We start from the raw sequence: 27,654 nt of genomic DNA on the forward strand, positions 1-27,654 counted from the left end.
AGTGAGTCGAGGTTGTCTGGGAGGCTGGAGTTAATGCATGCCATGACCAGCCTCTTGAAGTACTTCATGATGGTGCATGTCAGAGCCAATGGGCAGTAGTCATTAAGGCACGTTACCTCATTTTTCTTAGGTACTGGGATGATAGTGGTCTTCTTAAAGCAGGTGGGAACCTCAGATTGAAGCAGGGAGAGATTAAAAACGTCTGCAAATACCCTGCATTTGAAGATGTCTGCAAATACCCATAATCACATGTACACATGCCCACCATGTTCAAACCAGCTAATGAACTGAAAATGCAGCCAGCCCCTTTCACAACTGTACTGAACTTACTCAAAGCTGCATACATTTTATGGTAACTAAACGTCAGGTGAGGAGCGATGCGAATTGTGATCAGGCCAGAATACAGTGATGGGTAACCCAATGAAGACCCACAGAGAGAGAAAAGTAGATAGTTTACAGAGGAGTTACCCAGCTGTAGGTCAATGTACTAGATTCCACAGTCTCAGAATTGCTCAGACAGGTCCTCATGTTTGTTGTAAGGTCGACTTGTAGAGTGGTCCCGCAATCCACAGGCAACACACATGCTAATAAAGACAGAGGTTGCAGCATAAAAAAGTGCACCACATGCTATTGCATACATCTGAATACCTCCATGCACAAGTGCCCATGTGCAGAGATGATAGGAGCCAATTTTCCCACCTATGTGAAAAGCAACAGCATATCCAAATGCTGACAGACAACTGCCTTTCTTCAAACTCCATTGAGTAGCACACAAACATTGCAGAATGCCACCGAATTTCTAGGCCAGCGTAATTCTTTTTAAAATTATGTAAATGCAAAACATATTTGATTAAATACAAATATAAACTTCAGTGTATTATGATTTTAGTTTTATAAATTGTTGAGTACTGAGTAGATGAAAGATTTCACTAATACAACAGAACATTACCAAAGAAACAAAGGAGCAGGGTGGACCAGATGCAACACACAACCCGAGAAAAGCAGAAATGGCATCACTGGAAAGTAACAAGGATATCTAAACTTTACATGAAGTAGTACACAAAGAACTGTAGCCCAACTTTTTGAGATTGGGCAGAATGGATGGCAGTAATCCAGCGATATTACTTCTCCTTGAAGGATACATGAGCAAGCCAATTTTAGGGAGAAAGAATGAAGTCTTGACACATAACTTTTTCTAGTCAGAGACATGCAATCAAGTGTCAGTAATGTTGTGCAAATGTAAAGCATTCCACATTCAGAGATTTTGTACTTGATGAAAATCAATATTCCCTGCAAAAAAAAAAATCACATTCTGTCTAGGCAGTTCATTTATAATTACTTGATAATTATTTAGTTCTGCAGAAGCATGTGACATTAGTTGCATTTTACAACAGGTAAAATGGTGGCTGCAAGGTGGGATGGAAGAGAGCTTCCCATTACTTGGGTGGAAAGCATGCTGACAAGGTCATCTTAGGTAAAGCCAACTACTGGAAGCCAGACAAAACCATTTGCTGATGAAATACAAAAAAAAACATGGAATCTGTTAAGAACATCAAAACAGTTTGGCAAACCTCAAGCTGCACCCAACGAGGCAAACAGAAAGAGAAATCCAGGAGGGCTGTCTGGTTTGAATCGAGTCTGATCAGGATTGCTGCAGCTGCTGTTGAAAATACAGTCTGCAAAAGCAGACAGTAAAAGCTTCAGACCTCAACAAACAATGCAATAATTTCTAAGAGGGGGTGTGTGTGTGTGTGTGTGTTTGTGTTGGGGGGGGGGGGGTGCTGTGGAGGGTTTAATTGCTGAAAACACACTTTTTAAGGAGCTCCTTTGTGGAATACCAAGCAACATTTAGGCAGAGAAAAGAGCATTCCTGCAGTTGGGAAAGATACTCTGTATAAATGGGTTACCTTGTCTTCTTTGACTGATCAGTAGCAAGTTTACTCTCAGCAACCAAGGTTCATAACTGGTCTCAATTTTCAATAGTTCAGTAGGAAAGAGGTAAAAAGAATTGCCAGGTGTTTTGCTCCTATATATTACATAATAATTGTACAGTACTCATAGTTCAAAATGAATTAGTTCCCAACATTAACATTTATGGACACTCTAACAAAAAAAATAGAATTTATTTATTCTTTCGAAACCCAGAATGATATGGGAAGAAATGGATCATTCTACCCATTAAATCTGCTTTTTTGAACCACATAGCTTAGTTTCATGTACTCTTTTGCTTACTCACCATACTCGCTAAATATTCTCTTTCTCTCTTACTCACTTTTCATCGTACACTCATTGAACATATTAGTGGCAAAACGGTTCTAGATGAAAACAACCCACCATGCAAAGAATGTTGCTTAACTTCCTTGAATTCTTTTGTGCTCACCACCTTGCCAACTAATGGGAACAATTTATCACCATTTACTTCACTGTAACCTTCCTCTGCCTTGAAAACGTCAACTGGTTTCCATCTCAAACTCCAGTGAAAAAAAATCTTAATAAACCCCATTGTTGCTGGAACTGCTAACTATTATCAACGAAAAAATAAACACATGCTTCATCTTTCCCACTGCTTTTATATCCTTCCAAAGAACAGGATGCTCCAAACCAAACACAATATTCTAACAGCAGTACAAGTTCAACATTACCATCTTGCTTTTACATTGCTAAATACCAATTAGGGAATTCCAAGTTTTTGTTTAAAAGGTCATCTACTACCTTTAATAATACATAAATCTATACACCAAAGCCCCTCTGCTAATAAGAGAATAGTCAGTAGGGACTTCAAAAAGTTATACAGGTGACCCCTGCGTTAGTAAGTCTGTATTGCGATTTTCCACAGTGCAAAGCTACATCATCTGCACATGCATCAAGAAACGCAAGTTGAAGTAAAAATTTGTGTTCATTTTTTTCCACGTCAATTCTGTGAGAGCGAATTCTATTCCATATCTCAAATTTTTGGGTAGTGATTTGTGAATTCTGCAAGGGTGAATCTTCGTTACCCAAACGGCTGTAACGTGAGGTCACTTGTACTTTTCCAACCTCATTGAATTCTTTAAAGTAAAATAATCACTAGACAACAGCAACACATTCAATAGATGTGTATGTTCCCAGATACTTAAATAAAGGTCGAACATTGTAGTTTTATAACCAGGAAAGCACATGAGTGGTCAGATAGTAGAACGGATGGTATGACAGCCACAGGAAACAGATTATGGATTATCAGTAGCTACTCAGGCTAAAAAGGTGGGAAGTAGCACTTCCAGTCAGTCCATCATGGGACCACCATTGTTCATAATTTACACCAGTTCGATTCAAGAACCAAAAGTGGACATCATCAAAATGTGGTATTTCATACTGGGGAACTTAATAAAAGGGGACATTAATAAACCTGCTGAATGGAATGTGATTGAAAAATGAGTAGTAATGTGGTTGTGTAAAACATAACATTTTGATTAAAAAAAGAGCCATGTTCTGCTTGGGATAAGAAGGGACTAAATGGGATAGTAAATGCATTTATGTATGGATACAAAAATCACCAAACAAAGCAATGCAGTTTAATGCAACCATAATAAAGCAAACAACCCATTTGAGAGGGATGGAACTTTAAAAAAAACATTTTTTTACGTTAAGTGCATTGAACCCCGGTTATACAACACTTAGAAGAGAGGAGATAGTTTTTTCCCCCATTTTTTCTTGGGATGTGGACATTGCTTGTAATTCTGGCATTTATTGTCCATCCCTAATTGCCTTTGAATCTAGGAGTTAACCACATTAGAGAGTTGGGTCATATATAGGCTAGGGTAAGGTCAACAGATTTTTTCCCCAAAAATTACATTGGTGAATCAGATGGATTTTAAATCCATCAATTTCAAAGACAGCAAAATAATACCAGCCTATAGTTCTAGATTCATTTAATTATTGAATTAAAATACCACAATTTCAACAGGGATTTAATAAATGAATCTGGAATTAGGAACTGGTATTATTATTCTGACTCTGGAACAGTTATGTCTTTGGTCCAGTCCTCTGGCTGTTTATCTAATCACCTAACTACTTCACTATCCAATAGTTCCATATTATTATTAAAAAGGTAGAGAGGCGCTGGAATAAAGTGCAGAAAAGATTTAGGGGAGTAATAAGGGAACTGAAAATGATACTTATCGGAAAGGCTGGACAACCTAGGTCTCTTTTCTTGGAAGAGAGGCTGAAGGATGATCTAATAATATCTTTAAAATTATAGAAGGGGGTTGATGGGTAAACAGAAAGAAATGTTTCCATTTATGGGGAATCCAAAGAAAATGTTACAAACACAAGAAAGTCACCATAAATTCAATAAATGTTTAAGCTTTTATACCCCCAGAGAAATGGCAAGAATGTGAAACCCACTACCAGATGGAATATATGCATCAAACGGCATAGAAAGGTTTAGGGGGTAACTAGTTAAACATGAAAGAGAAACAAATACAGGCTAGATTGTTCCATGATTCTCAATTTATACTTCAATTACCATATACTTTCATAATGTTTGCATAATTAAAGTCAAAGCAGCTCTAAGGTAGACCTCCAGGGAGTACCACTCACCAATGCTTTTAGTTCAAGCAGCCTCCTTTCACCTTTACCTATTATAACTAACCACCAACAGTCATTACTATGTGACCACCTTCCCTTTCATTTATATGAATTTTAAATATCCATATTAATGTACACTAAATTTCCTTTATCTACCCCCTCACTTTTTAAAAAAATTCCAAACACTGGGTCACACACTACTTTTCTTTCCAAAATCAGTGATGAATGACCAAGATGTTTCATCAGGTGCATGGAAATTATAAACATTTATAGTTCATCAAACAAATTAATGGCTTTGGTTCACTTTGGCTCCTTTTTTCTTGATCCATACTAGAAAATTTGCAAAGAGTGGATGAGTATTTCTCCCCATTCTGCCTTAATTAGGAGGAATGGCCACTGTACGTATCCTACACATTCCAGATCTGGCTCAGTGCAGCTAATTTCCAAGACGAGGGCTTCAACAAGCAATGTACAAACTCAATGTCAAACTAGTAAGATTTGCTAAGCTTGGTAATCTACCAAGAATGTGTTTTTCCCCAGTAATAAGTCATAAGGAGTTCTAATAGCTCTACACATTAAATTGTAGCTAGATATAAAATTAGAAACTTTAGAAAATGGATGAACTTGCACAGATTTCACAATATAAAAGTAGCTTTTTCAGTCATTTTAATAACTTAATGGAAACTGCACTTGAAGTACAGAACCATAAATAACTAGTAGAATCACAGCTTCCAACTCCGGTCAGTGCTGGATCTGAGCCACAGCAGCAGTGAGAACACTACAATTAACCACTACGGCAGAGAATTCAGATTTTCTAATTCATCTCCAATGATCTTAAAGGTTAGTTTAACAATACTGAAGTAGTCAAGAGAAACCAATTTGTTATTGTGCACAGATCACTTAAGATTCAATGACCAAATACAGGGAAACTAGCAAACAGGGTATTGGTTTGTATTAAGAGTACAATTCAGTATAAATAAAAAAGTCACCATTCAGTACTGCACCCATTGCTGCCCTAAATGTATCTGGAATGTGGTGTCCAGATTTGATCCCACTACATGGTGGGCAGTATAGCAGCCTTGAGAAATGGTCCAAGAATAGTTGCTTAGTAGAACTACATCAGTTATTCCTGGTTTCAAGGACAATGCTGCTAATATATATATATAATTATAGATTTGAAAAAAGCTGAAAAGCAACCCTACAAATTGATGACCGAGTTCAAAGGACTGAGCAGGCCCAGGGACTACATGTTTAACCTATGAAAGAGCAATAAAGACTGAACTTTAGGTGGTGGTTCATTCTTGATGGAATGTTGATCCCTTGGAGTTCATTGCCAGCTAGTGCAATGCATACTTACTCTGCATACACATTTGAGAAAACTGGTCTGTTTGTCAACTAGAGGCAGAGATTGAAATACACAGAAGTTATGTTTTAGTAATCTTCTGGATTAAATATGATCCCCAGGAATAGCTCACAAGCAAACTTAAAGTATTTTTACCCTTACTGGCCTCAGATTTTTTTATGGCTGTTTTTGCAGCTCGAAGGAGATCAAATGACTGATGGTGAATGTGAAGCCTGGTGAGGATAAACTTCACCATGATTATTCTGCCACCATGGTTTAGGACAGGCTCAAAAGACCAGTTGGTCTTCTGCTTGAAAATTTTTATACATTCACAAAACATTTGTAGTTTAGCTAATGAAACTGGACTTAAAATAACCCCAGAATTTTAATTATCTGCTGACATTCTCTATGCAGGCTCAAACACAGTTTTAAACTTGACCAAGGTAACAGAAGCAATGGAGCTTTAGACTAGTAAAAAGCCTCTCCTTTAGGAATAACGGATAAATAATAAAAATAATTTAATGCCTCAACTGTTAGGTCAGCTAAAGGCTGCTAAATTCTAATACTGAAGGCAGAGTGCGATTGCACAGCACCAAACACAACATGGGAACTTACCAATTTACCACATTTATCCCAGAAACCAAAATAATGGCTCATTTAACCAGCTTGAGGTCAATAAGTGGACTGCAGAAGACTTGGAAATAGAAATTTAACTTTTTAAGCGTAGGGGAACACAAGTTCTATTGCTTTAATGTACCAGCACTAAACTTGCATTTCTTTTCATGATAGTTGAATGATTTGCTGGCTTTCAAATAGTTAAAACAAGCACGTATTATTTTCACTCTGGATTCAAGGTTTTAAACTTCCTCTGAATCAAAACAAGTGCATCAAACCTATTCTCGGAAGATTTTATACTGATAGACCATCACAGATTTTTAACAATGTAGTATATAATTCCAACAAGCACAATACAATTGTTTAAATAAAACTTCCTACATCACTGACCAGAAGTTGAAAGTAAACTGCAAGTAAAGCTTAAAATAGCATATTCACACAAATAGGAATCAAGAATGTTACTGGGTAGATTCATATTACAGTCTAGATTGGGATCTAGACATTTGTTCCACATAGATTACTATTACTATGTTCACCAGATGATCCAGGATAAGGGTCAACAGTCTGAATACTACTTTTACTTGTCACAACCTGCTGGATAGCAGAAATTTCCCAGCCTAAGGTTTGGGAACCCCTGCATTATAACTATACAGTATGTACTTAATTGGTAACGTCTAGCCAGTTACATAAACTAGACATAGATTTCATTTCCATTCATTTCAATTGGTAGACAATACCTATACACACAATAAAGGTATTCAGTCTTCAAACACGTGCACTGTTTATTCATTTTTGTCATTTATAGATTTTTTTTATATCTTTGCACTGTACTGCTGCCACAAAACAACAAATTTCACTTCCTACATCAGTGATAATAAATCTGATTCTGAGATTTTTAAAACACTCAGGTAAGACGGCCCATGATTCCCTCCAGATTAGGATTTTGCATAATAATCACATTAATAAGAATTTAAGAATAAGAACCAGTGCAACTCATTTTGCCACCTGACAAGAGAGACAACCTTCTTCTCAAAGTTACACTTGCTACCTCAATTTTACACGTGCACAATTATATTGATACTTTATTACAGCCAATCAAAACTTTAAACCTCAGGCACAGGTAGATAAGTGGGAATTGTTTTCCCTCATCAGCAAATTGAAGCCCCTTCGACTGTAACCATATAGTTTGAAATAACAATATCTGAACTTTTTCCACTGTCCCATCACTCCAAAAAAGGTCTGATGAAGCTAGGCCAAGGAAATATTTAATTCAGGAAAATTTAGAAAACCCACCCCAAAATAATACTTTCTTTCATTGACTGGAAAAATGGTCAAATTTACAGCAATTAACGGCAGCACACATTCAAATCTAATTCATTCCCAGCAGAGTTGTAAACAAGCAATGGCATTCAGGAAAAAAAAATGGATGCAATATAAATTTATGAAATGTGACTTGCCCAAAACAGAGTTGATGATGAGATATTAGAAACTGTTGCATAGAAATTCCGGTACATCTATTAATGTCATGGAAGAAACCATATTTTTAAACTGTCCCATTGCATTAAATTTTCTTTGCACTCGGGGCTCGATTCATAGAATTAGATCAGCATGAAACAGGCCCTCCATCCCATCTAGATTGCACCAACCATCAACTGCCTATTTACGCTGATCTATTTTATTCTCCCCACACTTCCATCAACTCCCCCAGATTCCACTGCTCACCAACACACCAGGGGCAATTTACAGTGGCCAATTAACCTACCAAGCTGCATGTCTTTGGGATATGGGAAGAAACCAGAACATCTGGAGAAAACCAACACGGTCACAGGGAGAACATTGCAACTCCAGGTGGTCAGCACCTGAAATCAGGATCAATCCCAAGTCGCTAGAACTATGATCTGCAGGGCTATGGTCCAAGTGCTGCAAAGTGGGATTGGGTTGGATAGGTTTTTTTTGACCAGCACAGATTCAATGGGCTGAATAACTTCTGATGGTTCTATGGAAATCACATCAAGAGTCGCAAGAGTGACCAGTGTGATTTGACCTTGAAATGGGTGCAAAAGCAGGATTACTCCAATGTTAAATCAATTTTCAATTGATAAAAATAAGATATCTTTATTAGTCACATATACATCGAAACACACAGTGAAGTGCATCTTTTGCGTAGGGTGTTAACAAATGTCGCCACACTTCCGGCGCCAACATAGCACTCCACAACTTCCTAACCTGTACATCTTTGGAATATGGGAGAAAACCAGAGCACCGAGTTAGGGAGAACATACAAACTTCTTACAGACTGCAATGTGATCCAATATCAAAGTGGGTATCCTTTATATTGGGGTAACTAATGTTAATACTAATAATCAAAAGTGGATTAAGTGAAAAGGACCTTCCAGTTAAACAGCATATGTACAGGATATCAAATTGTTTCACAACTGACTTCTGAAATATAGTTGATGCCAGAATGAAGATAAATGAGGCAAGCAATCTGTACATAGTATCATTCAAAACAAAAGATGTAAGATTAAAAGCCAGATAAATCCACTTTAGTGGCTATGGTCGAGACGTAAATATTGGACAGAACATGGAGCAGCATTCCTTGGGATCTCCTGCACGAGAGAGAGAGAGAGAGAGAGAGAGAGAGAGAGAGAGAGAGAATGCATCTCTGTTCCAAATAACTGCACTTCCAGTAGGGCAGCACTGTGTTATTGACATAATGTAATGGCAATCTAGATTACTATTCAAATGTCATCATGAGCCAAGGTTAACTTTATATCATAGCAATGTACTCCTTCTATAAGTGTTCAGCAAAAATAAATCTGAATGAAAAAAGCAAGATAATCAGAGCACAAAAGCTTCCACTCAGTTAAGTAATTCTACCTTCATATAGATTGGATATGCTGAACCTCCTGAACCTCAAAGTGGGCAGTACTAAAAAAGAGACAGGGAGGGGAAGTTTGTAAGAATATACATTAAAAACTGAAAAGAGGACCTGCCTGCAAGTTGATAAAGGCCATGGACTCCATGGTAGCAGATTTGATCAGGTTGGTCCCTTTTAACTAACACTGAGGCTGGCTTCAACCCTCCAGCCCAAGCATGCATCAGTGCATGTTCACAGACCTTGCACATGCAAAGGAGTTTTTTTGCAAATGATGTTAAAACATGTGATGCACACCTTTTGACAGCACTTTGTATGCTTGGTTGACTCAATGCACATGTGCAACAAAGACACAAAGATCTTGAATCAAATTTGATGGAACAGCAATAAGTATGCAAAAAGTCTGATTGCATCTGTCAATTAAATTGAGTTAAATTAAGTGTTACAAGCCAAGTTGTTACTTGGTGAATGTCCCTTTAAGGCAGCTGGACAGTAGTGGAGTAGTGTGTGTGTGGTGTTACCTGACTTCGGCAAGTGAAAAGACTATAACTGGAGCGTACTGGCTGTTGCACAGAGAGACGGAGACAGAGAGGGAGACACTGACTGCCGGTCTCAGTATCTATGAATGAAGAACAATAGCTGTGACTGTCACTATACAATCCATGCATGGATTTTTGGAGCAATCTGTGGAGTCCACTTTGTCGTTAACCTGTACTGGAAAGCAGGTATATCTGTGGGTGGCCACGAATCGAGTGCCCTTGGTGTGGCAGATACTTCGGAACAAAGCAATGGAGGTCATCGGTGACTGAGGTGTCATATGGGTTCCATCGTGGAACTTCTGGATTTCGTAAATTTCCTCTCTACAATCTACTGTGGTTTTTAGAAGTCTTTGCTCATTGTTCCACCTTATGACTTGCTGAACTGAACTTTGAGAACTATTCTCAGACTTGGAGTTTGGGAATTTGCCACACACACACTTCGAGTTTATTTTTGGGGTCAATGTTTAATATCTAACATTTTTATTTCTCTTATTATTACAAGTAGTTATTAATAAATAGATTCTAACACTTATACATGGCTTGTTGTGTTTCTATTGTTGCTGGTACGTAACATAAGTCTCACAGCACCATTATCACTGAGCTATGCAAAAGAATTTCTAGCACAAGAAATTCTGGTGCACTACTTTACCTTAAGGATCTATGACGATATTCACAAAGGTGCACTTCCAACCTTCAGTTCCAAATGGAACCGAATTTCAGACACAAATTTCAGAAGTAAACAACACACATACACTGCTACACTACATGTTTAGTGCAAACATCCAAGGATAAATTTCTGGACATTTAATTTCTATCATTGGTTGTTAATGATTTTGCCAGAAGTGCTAACATCTCTATATAGCTTTGCCTCCCATCAACTCCACCCCATAATAGGGATACGTTAGGTCATGACCCACAGAAGCAATTTGAAAGTCCCCTAGAGCTATACTTTTAAAACATGAAACACTGTAATTCGAAGATACCAGTGAATGGGATGGTGGTCATTAAAAATCAGAGTCAAACACTGAGAGAGGGGGAGAGAGGGGTGGGGGGTGCGGTGGAAGGGAGGGGAAGAGAAAGAGACAAAACAAAATGAATGAGGGGATGAAAGATAAAGCGTGAAAAAGAAACATATAGTGAAAGACAGCGCAGCATAAAACAGCAAAGAAGCAAAAGAGAATTTATCATTCTATATTGCACCTGCATCAATTATATAAAATCCACTACAGATTTTTTTTACCCAAGCTACTTTTTAATCAATTCCAAATATTCAATTTTTTTAAATTCAAACATTTTAAATGTTATATCAATAATGTAGTTAATAATCCTACTTCCCTAACTTGTCTCAGCACTTCCTTCTTTTGTACTAATTGTCTTATTAGTCCCTTGTGAAACATAATGGGCAATCTGACCACATTTAAGGCAACAAATAAACACAAACTGTTGTTTTTGTTTGTTCATCACCAGTAGGTCATGTAAACCATACAACATGAATCACTCAGTAGGGATTTGAAATTGTCTTATGCAATGGTTTACTCAGCTGCATTTGGCAAGATAATTCATCCTTAACACATCATATAAAAATCAAACAACCCGCATGTCAGCTAGCTAAAATGCAAATAAATTAAGCTGTTCATTTAAATGTGCAGTGTTAAAATGCACTTTAACATCTCTAATTGGCATGACAGGAGTACAAGGATAGGGATATTGTTGATTCTTGACAATTATTTCACTGAGGAATCTCAAACTTTGCTGCTGCTCTAAGGGAGCTGTACATAAAATTACCTCAGGCCAAAATGGCATCTGACAATTCTCAGAAAAAGCATCATATAACTGGTTCTCTGTGCCTCTGCTCCCAATTCTCCACTCCTCATTCAATCCCAGTTTATTTTCTGCAAAGTAATCTAAACTCCTGCCATGCCATTCAATTAACAATACCCTGGATCTCTTTAAAATCTTACCTTTTGCATTAATTTATTCCAAAGGGCAATAAGCAAAATGCGTGTGTCTCTGACATTAAGGATCACAAATCATTTATCAGACAAGTTGGCTGAAGCTTAGAAATAAACTGTAACCAAACTAGATACTCCATTGAACAAGTAAACAAATCCTCAAGCATAATCTCCAGCTAAAATCTCAAATTTGCCAATTGTTTAACATTAACTTCCTATTTCGTTAGGAGGGAGGCAGTGAAAATATTATTCCTTAACATAAAATAATTGTCTATGCTGCAGCTCAGTATTTTTTCCATTTCCTGGAAGCTTTTCACTGTACCTCAGTACAAGTGACAATAATAAACCAATACCAATATTTCTATTGGCAAAGGCATGGCACTGGTGAAGCAAATAGGGACCCTGGGGACAGGAATTATGATGACTATGGTTTTATTTCTACGACCAGGTTTATGAAGCTGTTTAACTGTACAAAGCTGTGTGCCCAGAAACAGTGTGCCACAAATTACAACACAAAGGTATCAGTCTGCTAAATATTCACTGTGTGGTTTAAAGATATTTTTATATGCTGAATAGGCTTTGATTAAACAGCTCTTTTTTATTCAAGACGTTCAAAATTTACAATGCAAGTCCGAAATAAAAGCGCATATTGAATAAAAGAATCCGAACAATACGCAAGCAGTCCTTGATGTTTTAATGTTTTGATGTTTTTATGTGATATCCATGCATTTCACACGGGTTTGAGGGTGAGCCTCAAAATTCCTCCATGCCGAGAAAGGCATGTGAAACCTCTGATATGCTGCATGCCAGCACATGAATTGTACATGGGCCAGCCCAGCAAAGGTTCATTGCACTTCTGCAGGTACAGATGAATTTAGCAGAATGCAAAAGCACAAGAAATTGAAGCAGGAGTAGGCCATTCAGCCCCTGGTTTCTGCTCTGCCATTCAAGAAGATGGGGCTTATCTGAGTGACAATTCCCTGCAAGAGACCCACAACCCTCAATTTCCTTAATTTTCATAAACCTATTGATCTCTGTCTTGAACATACTCAGTGACTGAGCCTCCACAACCTTAGAGAACTCAAAATATTCAGTGAGGAAATTTCTTTTCATCTGTGTTCTGAATGGCTAACCCCTTATTCTGAGTCTGTGATCCAGGTTTCTCAACACCCCATCTGGGGGAAGCATCCCCCCCATTCACCGTGTCAAGCTCCAGGAGTATTTTGTATATTTCAACGAGATCACCCCTCATTCTTGTAAGCTCAAGAGAGTACAGACGTAATCTGCTGAATCTCTCCTAATATAACAAACCAAGAATCAGCCTGGTGAACCTTCACTACATGTACTCTATCACACATATATTCATCCACAGGTTAGGTGAAACAGAATATTCTGGGTGCATTCTCACCAGGGCACCCTATATAACTGGAGAAAGAGATCTCTCGTACTCTGGCAATAAATGCCAACATACCATGGCAAGAAGCATTTCGACACATGTTGACATCAACAGCGGCAACTGTACATGTCCATACACCTACATGTCAGGCACCAGGAAATACTTTGCCCTATTTCACAAAACATGAAGTACTTTCAGTTTGCTCATCAAATTCTATTGCCAACTGTTTATATATGCCATGCTATGCCGTAACATTTCTACGCCAAGGTGTCGTGTCTTGTACCAATTAAGAATTCTACTTGAAATATTACAGCTGCACAAAAACAAAATTGGAATAAAAACCACAGTAGTGCGAACATTACAGTTTTTCCAACAAGGCTTTGGAAACATCCTTGGTTTGTTTCCTTTGGCATCTAGTAATCTGTGGCCATGACAGAGCACACTCTGTTTCAGGAGTCTGATGACAGGCATGCAAGCAGAATCAGAGATGGCTGAGTGTACTTTCGAGCCTCAATACTGGGGATGTTGGAGGAACAAAGGACTGCAGATGCTGGAAACTAGATGAAAAACACAATGACGCTGGAGAAACTCAGCAGGTCAGGCAAGCATCCATGGAGAAAAGGTCAACGTTTCGGGTCAGGACCCTTCTTCAGGATGTTGGTCTGGGGTAGGGCAACTCACTGGAGCAGCAAGCTCCACAAATATCAATGATGGGGGAGCCCAGCACATCAGTGCAGAAGAGAAAGCTGAAGCATGTGCATGAACCTTCAGCCAGGAGTGCTGAGTGGATGATCCATCTCGGCCTCCTCCAGTGGTTCCCAGCATGACAGATGCCAGTCTTCAGCCAATTCGATTCACTTCATGTGGTATCAAGAAATGGTTAAAGGTACTGGATTTAGCAAAGGCTATGGGCCCTGACAACATTCTGGCAAAAGTACTAAAGATTTGTACTCCAGAACTTGCCATACCCTTACTACAACCTGACAGTGTGGAAAATTCTTCTGTCTTCAAGAAGCAGGACAAATCCAACCTGGCCAATAACCATCCCATTAGTCTACTCTTGATCATCAGCAAAGTGATGGAAGGGCTGATTGACGGTGCTATCAAGTGGCACTTGCTCAGCAACAACATGCTCACAGAAGCTCAGTTTGGGTTCTGCCAAAGTCACTCAGCTCCTGACCTCATTACAGTCTTGGTCCAAACATGGACAAAAGAGCTGAACTCCAGAGGTGAAGTGAGAGTAACTGCCCTTGACGTCAAGGTGGCATTTGATCAAGCATGGCATCAAGGAGCCCTGGCTCAACTGGAGTCAATGGGAATCAGCAGGAATACACTCCACTGGTTGGAATCATACCTAGCACAAAGGAAGATGGCTGTGCTGATTGGAGGTCAATCATGTCAGCCACAGGACATCTCTACAGAAGTTCCTCAGGGTAGTGTCCTTGGCCCAACCACCTTCAGCTGCTTCAATGACCTTCCTTCAAGCACAAAGTCAGAAGTAGGGACATTGCCTGGACTGCACAATGTTCAGCACCATCATGACTCCTCAGTAATGAAACAGTCCACAAACAAATGCTGCAAAACCTTGACAATATCCAGGCCTGGGCTGACAGGTGGCAAGTAACATTCATGCTACACATGTGCCAGGCAATGGCAATGTCCAACAAGAGAAAATCCAGCTATTTCCCCCCCCCCCGACATTCAATGGCATTACCATCACTGAATCCTGCACTACCAATATCCTGCAGTTTATCATTGACCAGAAACTGAATTGAGTATCCATATACACAATTTGGCTACAAGAGCAGGTCAGAGGATAGGAATCTTGCGGTACATAACTCGCCACCCAACTCGCCAAAGCCAGTCCACCATCTACAAGGCTCAAGTCAGGAGTGTGATGGAACACGCTCCACTTGCCTGGATGAGTGCAGCTTCAACACACACAAGAAGCTCAACACCATACAGCCGACTTGATAAGCGCCAATCCACAACCATTCACTCGCTCTGCCATCGATGCACAGTAGTATCAGTTTGTACCATCTACAGGATGCACTGCAGCAACTCCTTAGACCTTCCAAACCCACAACCTCTACCAGCTAGAAGGGCAGGGACAGCAAAAGCATGGAAGCACAACTGCCTGGAAGTTGCCTTCCTAGCCACACACCATCCTGACTCGGAAATACTGGAACCCTCTCCCTAACAGCATTGTGGGTATAACTGCAGCAGTTCAAGAAAGTGAGTCACCACCACCTCCTCAAGGGCAACTAGGAATGGGCAATTAAATGCTGGTTCAGCCTGCAAAGCCCACATCCATGAATGAATATTAAAAAAAAATCCACAAGACTTTGCTATTCACATGAAAGGTCCCTGATTTTCATTTACATTTTAATTTTTCTTAGAAATTGGATCTAAAAGGTTGCTAAAGTACTAAAGGGTTGCAATGACTCGGGAAATCAATATGCTTTTATAACCAGGACATAGCCTTCTTTAAATGTTACAAATACAACCCAAAAGTTTTAAAATAATGATTACCAAGCAATAAGGAATTACCAGCAATTCTAAAACCCTCTGCTCCCAGTTTACTCTGCCTGCAGTGCTGCAGCTCACAGGATGCACTCTTACACACAAGCACTGGTATCTCCCAAATGCTAATCCTTCATGTGAGAGCCCAGAGATGAATGGCAATGACTAGTTGACTGTGAAAGTCATCGCAGCTTGAACAATCTGTGTCTTCACCAAACATTTGCATACAAGTGATTTTCAACAGGGTGTTCCCATCAATCAGTAATAAAATCCTGGTTCAATTTTTCCTTTTCCACTGTTCAAGGAAATGGGGATGTGGTTTCAATAGTAAGTTAAAGCAACTTGAAATTCTAAACAACTTGGATGTATACATATTCAGTGCAGTTTAAAAATTATGGTTGAAAAAGCTCCTTCTTGCACATTAGTGGAGGTGGAACAAATACTTGCAGAAGTAACAGGCAGAATAGAAGAGGCAATGACAAATGCATGGTGGAAACATACCTAGATTGGAAACAGCAAAAGAATAGACTAGCATAGATAGTTAATAGCTTCTAGACAAGAAGTTAAAAGGCACAGAACTGAGCTAAATAAAAAGTAACCGACAATATCTTCTGAGGTAGCTTTAACAATAGGGTCAATGCTTTAGTAATTACAACAATGTACAACTGTTTATACATTTAACAGAAGAATACCCTCAGGCACTTCACAGAAGTGCATGGAAGAAAAAATAGGTAAGAGAAATTTGAGTTGAATGTTTAAACATCTGCATTTACTTTTACTTGGCAAAAACAAAATGAATAAGCCCCACATTACAGAGATTCCACCAAATGAAAAATATAGTTGAATTAATGATTACTTGATGCCAAGTTTAAGGGACTTTAGAAGTTCTACAGTTCTGATGTGCTATAAAAGAATTTTATGGTAGAATATTGTGCAATGCATCATAACTTTTTACATGGGGGAATATGGACAAAGGGTGGCATAAACTTTAGAAAATTTGACTAAAATTTTAAAAGATATGCTGACAACAGTAGCAAAACAGGTGGGAGTCACAAGTTAGAGGTGAGAGAATCTTCCCATCACGCCTGTACCTTGCCTGAGTGCCAAAGAGGTGTTTAAGATCTTGAAGATTACTTGAAATAAATCTCATGTTACATCAGTGATAAGTGCTATTGCAGTGGTGCATTTGAAAGCCAAGGAATATGCATGAAAATTCAAAGTGGGCTGTTCAGATCAATACAATTAGCATCCTTTTTTATAAAACAAAGAGAAGAGTGGTGTATATATTCATCAAAGGATTTTTGTAAGTGGTGGCCAGAGAGATCAAAGTCGAGGAATATTGCTTTGTAGCACTCGTACACAAGTTGTAAACTGATTCTTATGCTAATATTTTTAAATTTCAGGTAAAATATCCTTTGGCTCCTATTTTTATTTGGATGCTCATTTACACTCAGTATGCAAGAGATCCAAATCCACGTATGCATGTGTAAGGTAATTGATTTATTCTTTCTAAGTTAAGGCAGCAGAAGCCAGTAAATGCTGGGTATGAATGTTGACCACATGAATCCAAATCTCATTGTGGATTAAGTTTATAAACAGAGCCAGCAGGGGAGATGCCCAAAGTTATAAAGCTGTAATTGTTGTAAGCGTGGTCCCTTAGAGTAAAATATTCCCATCCCTTGAGAAGCCAGCTGCACTGCTGCAGTCAAAAAAGGCATGGTTCAAAGAAGGTTTCAAAGCGTGTTTAAAAAACTACAAACTGGTCCAAGTCAGCTCAACTTTGAAGAGAAGCTTCTGAGAATCCACTGAGCACTGAGTCCCTTCAGTGAGGGCACATGGAAACCAAGCACAAACAGTGGAAGGAGCCAATAATAAGGAGGGAAGAGGTCTCCGTTTGCTCTGTGTGCGTGAGACACAAAACTAAAAAAAATGACAATCTAAAATTCTGAATGGTCAGAAGTGCTGGGGAAAATGGTAATATCAAATGTTTTTCTCGAGTTAAGATGGTTTGTGATTTCTTTAGTTGATCAGAAAAGTGGGAGGAAAAGAATAGAGACTAAAAGCAAATGAGAGAAAGGGAATATGAAAGTTGGAGTTAAAGAAATATAGAATGACAGATAGATTCTGAGACTGATTTGTAATGCAGGGAATAAAGAGCAAAATAAGGAAACCAACCACAACACAAAAAAATGGCATGATGTAATACATCCATATTCAAAGTCATTTATAACAAATCAAAAGTTATATTGATCTCCTAAGATTGTACAGCATAAACAACACTGTATTAAACGATAATACACTAAAAGATGACCACTCAAATCAAACAAGGATTTTAGTGCAAGAGTGGACACCAAGCTCCGATTATATAGGGTGACAAGAATTATTGTGTATGGCTCTGGTCTCCCCATTTAATGGAAGATATACTTAAGATCGATGGAGTGCAGCACAGATTGTCATACTGAATCCTAGGAATGGCAGATTTGTCATATGAGGAGCGATTGAGCAGAAAGAGGAATCTCATTGAAACGTACAGAATTCTTACGGGGTTTCTCAAGATGGATAGTGATGTTTTGCATGACTATGCTGTCAAAATAAGAGGATGGCCATTCAAGGACAGAGATGAGAAAAAAATTTCTCCTCCTAGAATACAACATACCTTAGGAATTCACTGCCAAAAAGGGTTATGGAGGCTCAGTCACTGAGGATAATCAAGAGATATGTAGATTTTTATGTTAAGGGAATCAAGGGATATGGGATTAGTGGAGCAAAGTGGCACTGAGGTAATAGATCAGCCATGATCTTATTGAATGGTGGAGCAGGTATGAGGGGCTGAATGGCCTATCACTACTTCTATTTCACATGCAGGACAAACCACTTCAGAGGCACAACAAAAAAAAACAAACTATAGCTTTTAATTTACAGCAGGACTGGAACTCAAAACAAAATTACGATATTACTTTCAGGGCCTTCACAGTTGGGATCATTTTAATATTACCCTTTTTCTTCTTGCAGATCAAATATAAAAGCTTGATTCCATTAGAAAGTCCCCATCAACCTCTTTTTAACAAGGCAAATCTCTCCTCTATTTCTTCGCTACCAAAAATATTTGGCATATTTTGAATAAGTTCCACTAATAAAATTCTAAGAAAATAGATCATCTACATCCACATATTGAAAGCCAATCCTATTGCTTCTCTTGCTTCCACCACCCTTACAATGAATAGTTAACATTTTCTTTTGCTTCCAAAACTGTCTATTTTAATCTACTTAGCAACGTTAAGTACGACAAACTATGATTACAGTCAGGAGGTGAAACGCTGATCAACGACAAATGCACATCATCCAAAATGAGCAAAAGCAGACATGGTCTTTTCTGCGAATACTGGCAATCTGCCAATAAAACGTGCCCAGGGTTAAAGAAATTAAATGCTGCACAATGAACCGTTGAGTTAAATGCAAATTAACTGTAAACTGGTCAAGAAAAGCATCTACCTTAATCATCTATATCAGAGTGTAAAAGAACAAAAAAGCTTCTCAAAAAGAATCTAAACACAAAGAATTAACACCAAAGAATCATGATATCATTAAAGTGCTGGACCAAATACAGTAACTAGGAAATTTACTTCAGTTACCAGTACTTTAATTACTATGTTCAAAGAGAATTAAAAGGATCAAGTTTCAGAAGATGTGATAGTGAAATATACAAATCAGAAAAGGTCAAAAGTTGTAAATAGTAACAGAACATCAGAAGGGAATGAATAATGATTTCAAAACTAAAATTCTGGTTACTGATATCTATTATCCTAAAGATGTTCGTGTCAATGAAGTCACATATTTCCTCACCAATGTTCTTATCTGAGAATGTGTTGTGGAAGTTTATATATTTATATAATCTTAAGCACTTGCAAAGTGAAAGAAAAAATGTTAACTCACATGAGGATTGACAAGAGAAACTGACCTGACATGATTAGTGTAAAATACAATCCCATCACCACTGAAAGCTCCTTTTAACAACATGTGACAATACTATAACAGAATGGCACCTCAGACAATTAAATTATTTGCCTTGCCAATAGATGAGAATGAAAACATCCAAGTCTACAAACTGGAACTGCACTTTAAATCTTGATATTTAAACTTTGAAGAACTTTTTACTCTGTTTACAATTATATAGAATTTCAAAGATTCTACAACACTTAAAAGAACCATTCTGCCCAACCAGTCTATACCAAAGTTTGTATCCCAAATAAGTTGCCACCTTCCGCCATTTGTATTACTTCTTCTTACTGTGGCTTCCTTTCCTCTATTCTCCTTCACGTACGCAATAAGCTCTGCTCTAAGAGCATCAGTGTTACTTGCTTCAATTATCCCTATGTAAAGAAATACTTCCTAACACTCTTGGAAGTAAAGCATTAATTGGCTGTTAATATCCCTATGTTCCGTACTCACACACAATTCAAAACAATTATTCCACTGATCTTATTGAATCTCCTCCTTTTTTTTTGCCCAATCATTTTTTAGGATTTGGATGTCACTCGCAAGACAGCTTTTATTGCCCATCCCTCACTGCACTTGAGAAAGTGGAGGTAATTCTGACACAATGTAGTCCTTTTGGTGAAGGTTCTCCTGCAATGCCGTTGATTAGTGTGTATCAGTGTTTAGAACTAACGACAATGAAGGACTATTGATACATTTCCAAGTCAGGATAGCGTGCAAGTTGGAGAAAAATCTGCAGGTGTTAGCTATCCGGTATGCCTGTCACCCTTTCCCTTTTGGATATAGTGTGCCTGCTACCCTTGTCAATAGAGGTCCTGGGTCAAGGAAGTGCTGTCAATGATTACAGTGCATTTTGTAGATGGTATACACTAGAGCCACTGTGATGGGAGAACTGAATGTTTAGGATGGTTGACTGGGCGCTAATCAAGTGTGCTGCTTTGTCCTTGTAGCTACACTCATCCAGCAAGTGGAAAGTACTCCATCATACTCCTGACGTGTGCCTGGTAGAAATGTTTATTTTATTTTACTGTTTATCTATTTCATCTAATATATCAATTTGAAATATCATAAACAACTAATTCCAAATAATACAAACTGAAGATAGAATTCATCCCCACTTTTGCCCGATGGCATGGATGCTCACCGAAATATAGTTCCATGGATCCAATATTCAAACTATTACCTTGCTCAACTTCCTATTCTTCAAATACGAACCTGGATAATGATTATCCTCAGTAGGCTTTTCTTTCTGGGTGTATTATTGTCGGGGGCATAACAGCAGTTCTCTCACCCAACATCCAAACATGCATATTTTACGATAGGAGCCATGAGGGAATCAATTCAGGATTGGAAAGTGTGGTAGACTTTCACATTTGGAAAGATTGATACCAGTGGTATATTAGTTAATGTAACAGAAACCTTGAGTCACTTCTGAGCTGAACAGCTCAGTTTTACTGTGCACTGTGCAATACCCAGCTGAGCAATAAGTTGGGAATCCCCAAGGACAACTCCCAATAGGTTGTGTTTTATTTACCTGCTGAAATAGAATTACACTACAGTTTGCAGTCTACTAGGGTACAAAATACACCACGTGATAGAAGTTCAATACTACAAGTAAAATCTTTACCAAAAAAACTTAATCTAAATCTGTCTAAACATAAATGCATTCATTGTTCGAGAAAATTTACATTCTTCTTAGCATTAGAAAAATCATTAAAGTAACTGCAACCAATCAGGAAACAAATATTTAAATTTTTTTGGCTTTTTAATATTTGGTCTCCAACAATGCATTTGAATTTCCAGTGACCAGTACAGTATATAAAGAACCACTGCAAAGATCTTATCTCATTCGCCATTTCGATGCAATATTAAATGATGTAGTGGCACAGCTGTCATTTTTGATGTTTTTACTGTTGGTTTAAAGTAGCAAGTTTCAAGCCTGACTGTTAGTCTTGTTGTAGGGGATCTCCCATATAATGTCTTCCAAGTGGACTAACCTGGAAAACCGATGCCTCTGTCAAATTCCTGGGGATCCCCAGTTTGAAAACTACTGGCTAAAGGGAAGGTTTTTGCAGTAAATTAATGGGAAATTCTCTGGCCAATGCAGATTTGAAGTCTTAGGAACGTGATTGATACAGCAAGTGGAAAACGATCAAAAATATTCAATTCTCACCGCCTCTCCCCACATCAGCCCCCAGCATCGGACAAAAGCTCTACAACCGGAAACGTTAGCTCCGTTTCTCTTCCCACACATGCAACCTGACCTGCTGAGTATTTCCAGTATTTCTGTTTTTTTTTAATTTTAGCACATTTATTTGTTGCTTATTTCTCCAGATATTATTTACTATGAGTGAAACTGTCAGGCACAAAACCATCGATTGTGTCTTTGGATGAATTTCGAGCTAAAGTTAGTGAATTAGAATACAACAAACAAAATTTTAGGGGCCCAGATGTGAGCAACAAACCATGTGACACCAGGGGCTGAAACCCAAGCCTACATCACAAGGTGTATTCTTACATTAACCATTTAAAGATTCACAAAATGTATCATATTTGTATTCCTGATAGTCTTTATAAGTTTTTTTTTAATCAAATAGTCATCCACAGAAACCAACATCACACTTAAGATAGGAAGCCATGTTCCTAAGCAACACCTGATAAAGAATGCAGGTTCATTCTAAAAGAACACACCTGTTTTACACAAGCCCTGCAAGATTAAGCTCAGGTGAAAGAGCCAAGATTCAGGAGCCATTCATTGTGAGGCGGGCATTGCTGAAGTTTAGTACCACACATTTTATAAGCATTGAAACATTAGTAAGCTTCCCACAGCTCATTCAAGGATAACCATTCTAATATTAGGGCATTTGCTTGCAGGGTTACTGGAAACCAAATGGGAGAAATTTCAGTTCTTTGTGTAGTCCAGACTAACTGCTTGAGCCATTAACCTAGAGTGGTCTGAATTTGTCTAGTTCAGGTATCAAATTACAAAGCCTGTCACAGATGGTTGAATTAACCCTGAACTTATAGGTGCAAGCATCCCATTTTGGAGCTAAAGTCTTGTTATCTGACGTGACCCCAACAGGATTCAACTGAAGTGTCAAGTTTGGATCAGGTATCAAAAAAATTAAGCCCTTGGGTTCAGGTCAGATCAGGCTAAGCTGATTCTTTGAGGAAAAGATGCACAATGGGTCAGTACTGTAGGATGTGAATACCCAGGAATGTGCAGGCAGCACCGGAAGTGGTTTCCATTCCTCTTTGCATAGCTTTACTGCAGAGCCTGGCTACCTGATCCAATTTCAGATCGGGAAGAGCATTAAAAACAGAACAACTCCTTCGGCTCAGGTCAGGTCCAGATTGGCTGTAGTCAGGTTAGGTTCTGGTCAGGTTTCAATTTTATACCCATGCAAACCTCAACTTGAAGCTCCTTCCCCAAGAAGTGAAGAACCCACCTACAGAGTTAGTGATTCAAGCCTGAAACTACACCAAAATTCGAGATTGGATCAACTAGTTGGATGAAAAAAAAGCTTAAAGAATATGGGAACAAGGTGGGTAAGTGTGATTCGAACAACTTGTTCACAAGCAGAGTAACTACTGACAGTGAGTGGGTCAAATCATTGTTTCCACAAGAACTCTGTAGTGTGAAAAGTCCCAGTTTCACTCCAAGGACACCATACTTTGTTGTGTTACTGTTATGCTAATAAATTGGGGCTCAGAAATGATATGGCTGCTGTGAGCAACACAACACTTTACCTTAGTTTGTAATCTTAGTTTCCCAACAAATTCCATTTTCTACTATCACCATCAAACAAGAAGTCAATTCCAGTTCAGTCAAAGCCATGCCAGGAACAGCACCTAAAAATTAGTTCCAACCTGATAAAGCTGCAATATAGGGATACACGTCTGTTAATGTAGCAAACACAACTTGCAATAGAAAGAGCTAGAGGATGCCACAACCAATGATTCAAAACCCTATAGTCCTGCCATATCTAGTCACGACTAGCAGTGGACAATAAACAGCCAACAAGGGGAGGAAACTGGAAGAATATCCCCACCCAACATAATGGAGTACAGCAAACAGATGCCAAAGGCAAGGCTGATGCACTTTCAACCATGTTTGGCTAGAGCAGCCAATTAAATGAACCATTTTGGCTTCCTCCCAAGGCCCCATCATCAAAGAAGCCAGTCTTCAGCAAATTCTATTCAGTCCATGTGATATCATGAAATAGCTGAAAGCACTAGATATGTCAATGGCGCTGAAGAATTGTGCTCTATAGCAAGCAGTACCTCCAGCCAAGTTGCTTCAATATATTTGCAAAATTGTCATCTCTCTGATAATGTGGAAAATCACCCAGGTGCATCCTATCCACCAAAAAGCGTGACAAATTCAATCATGCTATTTATCATCTCATCTCTTTACTCTCAATCAGTGATTAAGATGGTGTTGATAACTGAAAAACAGCACTCACTGACCAATAAGCTCTGCATCAAAGCTCAGTCTGGCTATTGGCCAGGACAACTTGGCTCCAGACCCCATTACAACCTTGTCCAAAGATGGATAAAAGAACTGAGCACCACGGTTGAAATGAAAATGAGTGCCTTTGACAAAGACATTATCCAAGCATTTGTGCCGTGAAAGAGCTCTGGGAAAATTTAACTCAATGAAAATGAAGGGGAAGACCCTCCGTTGGTTTGAGTCAGATCTTGGACAAAGGAATATAGCTCTGGTTAGAGGTGAATCATCCCAACCCCAGGATTTTGCTGCGACAATTTCTCAGGAAAGAATCCCGAGCCCAGTCATCTGCAGTTGCTTCATCGATTACCTTCCTTCCTTCAAGGTCAGGATGGGAATGTTCACTGATAATTGCACTGTCTTCAATTTGCAACTGCTGAGCAAATGAAGCAGTTCATGCCTACAGGAAGCAAGACTTAGACATGAATGTATAGGCTGATAAGTGGCAAGCAATATGCATAAGACTCGTATCACACAGTGCCAGGCAACAGCCATCTCCAACAATCAAGAACCTAACCACCTAGCCAAAACATTCAATGGCATTATCATTATCGAGTCTCCCACCATCAACATCCTGAAGTCATCATGAACCAGAAACTGAAGCAGCCACATAAATACTAATGAAGAGGTCAGAGTTGAATGACTCAACTTCTGACATCCAAAGTCTTTACGCCATCTACAAGGCACATCAAGACTGATTGAATATTCTCCTCTTGCTTGGATGAGTGTATCTCCACATGTAGCTCAACACCATCTAGAACAAAGCAGTCACTTGATTAGTACCCCTCTAAACATTCATTTCCTCCACCACAGCACATGGTGGCTGTTGTGGGTACTATCTATGAAATCTACTGCAGTTACTTGCCTACACTATTCCAACAGCATTACTGAAATTCATAACCTCTACCACCAAGATTAACAAGGCAGTATATTAGTCCGACTTGAAAACACATTACCATTCCTTCATCATCTAAATCCTGGAACTCCATATCTAATAGCACCATGGAAGTACCATCACCAGAAAGACCACAAGAGATTTAAGAAGGTTGGCTATAGGCAATTTCTTCAATTAGGGATAGTCAAAAAATACTGACCAAATTCGCAACATGCACAACCTGGAGGTGAATACATCGTTTTAAACAAAAATAATTACATGCAAGATAAAGTTACACTTTAGTCTATGTTTTATCTCAGTGGTGTACTCCGTATTAACATTTCATTTGTATCTATTTCTCTTCATTATCATATATTGAACAGGACTGTTTAAAAGTCAATAATCTTTTCTTGATCAGTTGCTTTATAGAATGTTTTGGTGGGAAGGTTTGTTCACTGGATCATAATCATGACCTTTATATGGTATTGATATAGTTACGTGGAGAGTTACAATTCATATGAAAACCATCCAATTTACTGTGTGCTCAGCGTAATGATAACAGAAATAACATTAGGAGAATAGCACTGTTCAGCCCTATCACTACTTTGAAGGTTAATCTGATTTGACATTGGTCTTAAAAAGACAGATTGAGCAGGATGAGATAACTTCAGACATTTTTAGAAATATGTGGTGTATAATGAAATAGAGATTGAAATATGTAGTGCATAGATGGACTAGCATAGTCCACTACTGTTAGCTACTTAGCAGACTGGGATAAATGCATCAATATTGCTATGTGGAAATAGGCCATGATGTGTGGACTGCAAACTTTGAACAACCCAACAAATGAGCACTTCAGGTTGAAAATTATAAATCACATGAAGGACTATGTCAAAATATTGCTGTGCACTGGACTAAGACTTTCTCCTTTGGGAGCTACAGGTGAGATTTTCTTACCTGCCTGACATGCAAGAAAACCAGTACATATGTGGTGCAATTCCCAGATTATCAGCACAATTACAAACAATAATCACACTTAATTCCAAGGACAACCAGAAAGCTCAAATTACTCAGAAATATTCTGCCATTGTGGCATTTCTTAATACAAATGTTGGTAATAAGAATGGCTTCTGCAAGAAGCAGGACTAAATCAGGTGACCTTCTGCTTGGTGTGGCCGAGGTGGCCATGCATTAGGCATTCATCTTCTTCAACAGATGTCAGACATTGAGGAGAACACGAAGAGGCAGAATCAGAACTATCAGAGACCCCATCAAAGAAAGGCAGCAGCCTTGCTGGGAACGCATGGAGTCATTTGGTCCATCTAAGAAGATTCCATGATCATCTTCAGTGATGGACTTTGCAAAATCAGTTCATGCAAAGGACCTTGAGCTCCTGCTCAAACAGCCTTCAACTCTCCTGATAAGACTGTTTTCTTTCTGTGTGAGGTCCATGCTATTTCTGCAACCTTTATGCAGACTTCAATGTTACAGCAGCCATGTCAAGCCTGCACAGTATGCCGACTTAAGTCCTTGCTGCACAACAACAGCTTCTGTGCATAGGTGTATTACATACATGTCAACAAAAGAGATGGTCATTGACTTCAGGGAAGGGGGCAGTGCACATGCTTCTGTGTACATCAACAATGCTGAGGTCGAGAGGGTTGAGAACTTCACGTTCCTAGGAGTGAACATCACCAATAGCCTGTCCGAGCTCAACCGCATCAACACCATGGCCAAGAAAGCTCACCAGCTCCTCTACTTCCTCAGGAGGCTAAAGAAATTTGGCAAGTCCCCTTTGACACTCACCAACTTTTATCGATGCACCTCGGAAAGCATCCTATCTGGATGCATCACAGCTTGGTGTGGCAACTGCAAGAAACTGCAGAGAGTTGTGGACACAGCCCAGCACATCATGGAAACCAGCCTCTCTTCCATGGATTCTATCTATACCTCTTGCTGCCTTGGTGAAGCAGCCAGCATAATCAAAGACCCCACCCACCTGGATCATTCTCTCTTCTCTCCTCTCCCACCAGGTAGAAGATACAGGAGCCTGAGGGCACATACCACCAGGCTCAAGGACAGCTTCTATCCCACTGTGATAAGACTATTGAACGGTTCCCTTATACGATGAGATGGACTCTTGACCTCACAATCTACCTTGTCTGACCTTGCACCTTATAGTCTGCCTGCAATACACTTCCCTGTAGCTGTGTCACTTTACTCTGTTTTCTGTTATTGTGTTAACCCTGTACTACCTCAATGCACTATATAATAAATTGATCTGTATGAACAGTATGCAAGACAAGTTTTTCACTGTACTTCAGCACAAGTGACAATAATAAACCAATACCAACACACAAAAGTAAACAACTCAATCTCACATTGCATATTTACTAATAAATTTTGCATTCACTTTTGTAATGCATAAAAAACATACTGCACCATTAAATTACTTTCTTGCCA

General features: G+C 38.8%; 1 protein-coding gene across 3 annotated transcripts in view; it reads right to left on the reverse strand.

The window, feature by feature from the left end:
- Positions 1-27,654, reverse strand: part of LOC127568481 (tyrosine-protein phosphatase non-receptor type 14-like) — a 211,366-nt gene that overhangs the window by 175,416 nt on the left and 8,296 nt on the right. The window lies entirely within an intron of this gene.

This window comes from Pristis pectinata, chromosome 3, assembly GCF_009764475.1.
Source record: "Pristis pectinata isolate sPriPec2 chromosome 3, sPriPec2.1.pri, whole genome shotgun sequence".
Taxonomy (NCBI): domain Eukaryota; kingdom Metazoa; phylum Chordata; class Chondrichthyes; order Rhinopristiformes; family Pristidae; genus Pristis; species Pristis pectinata.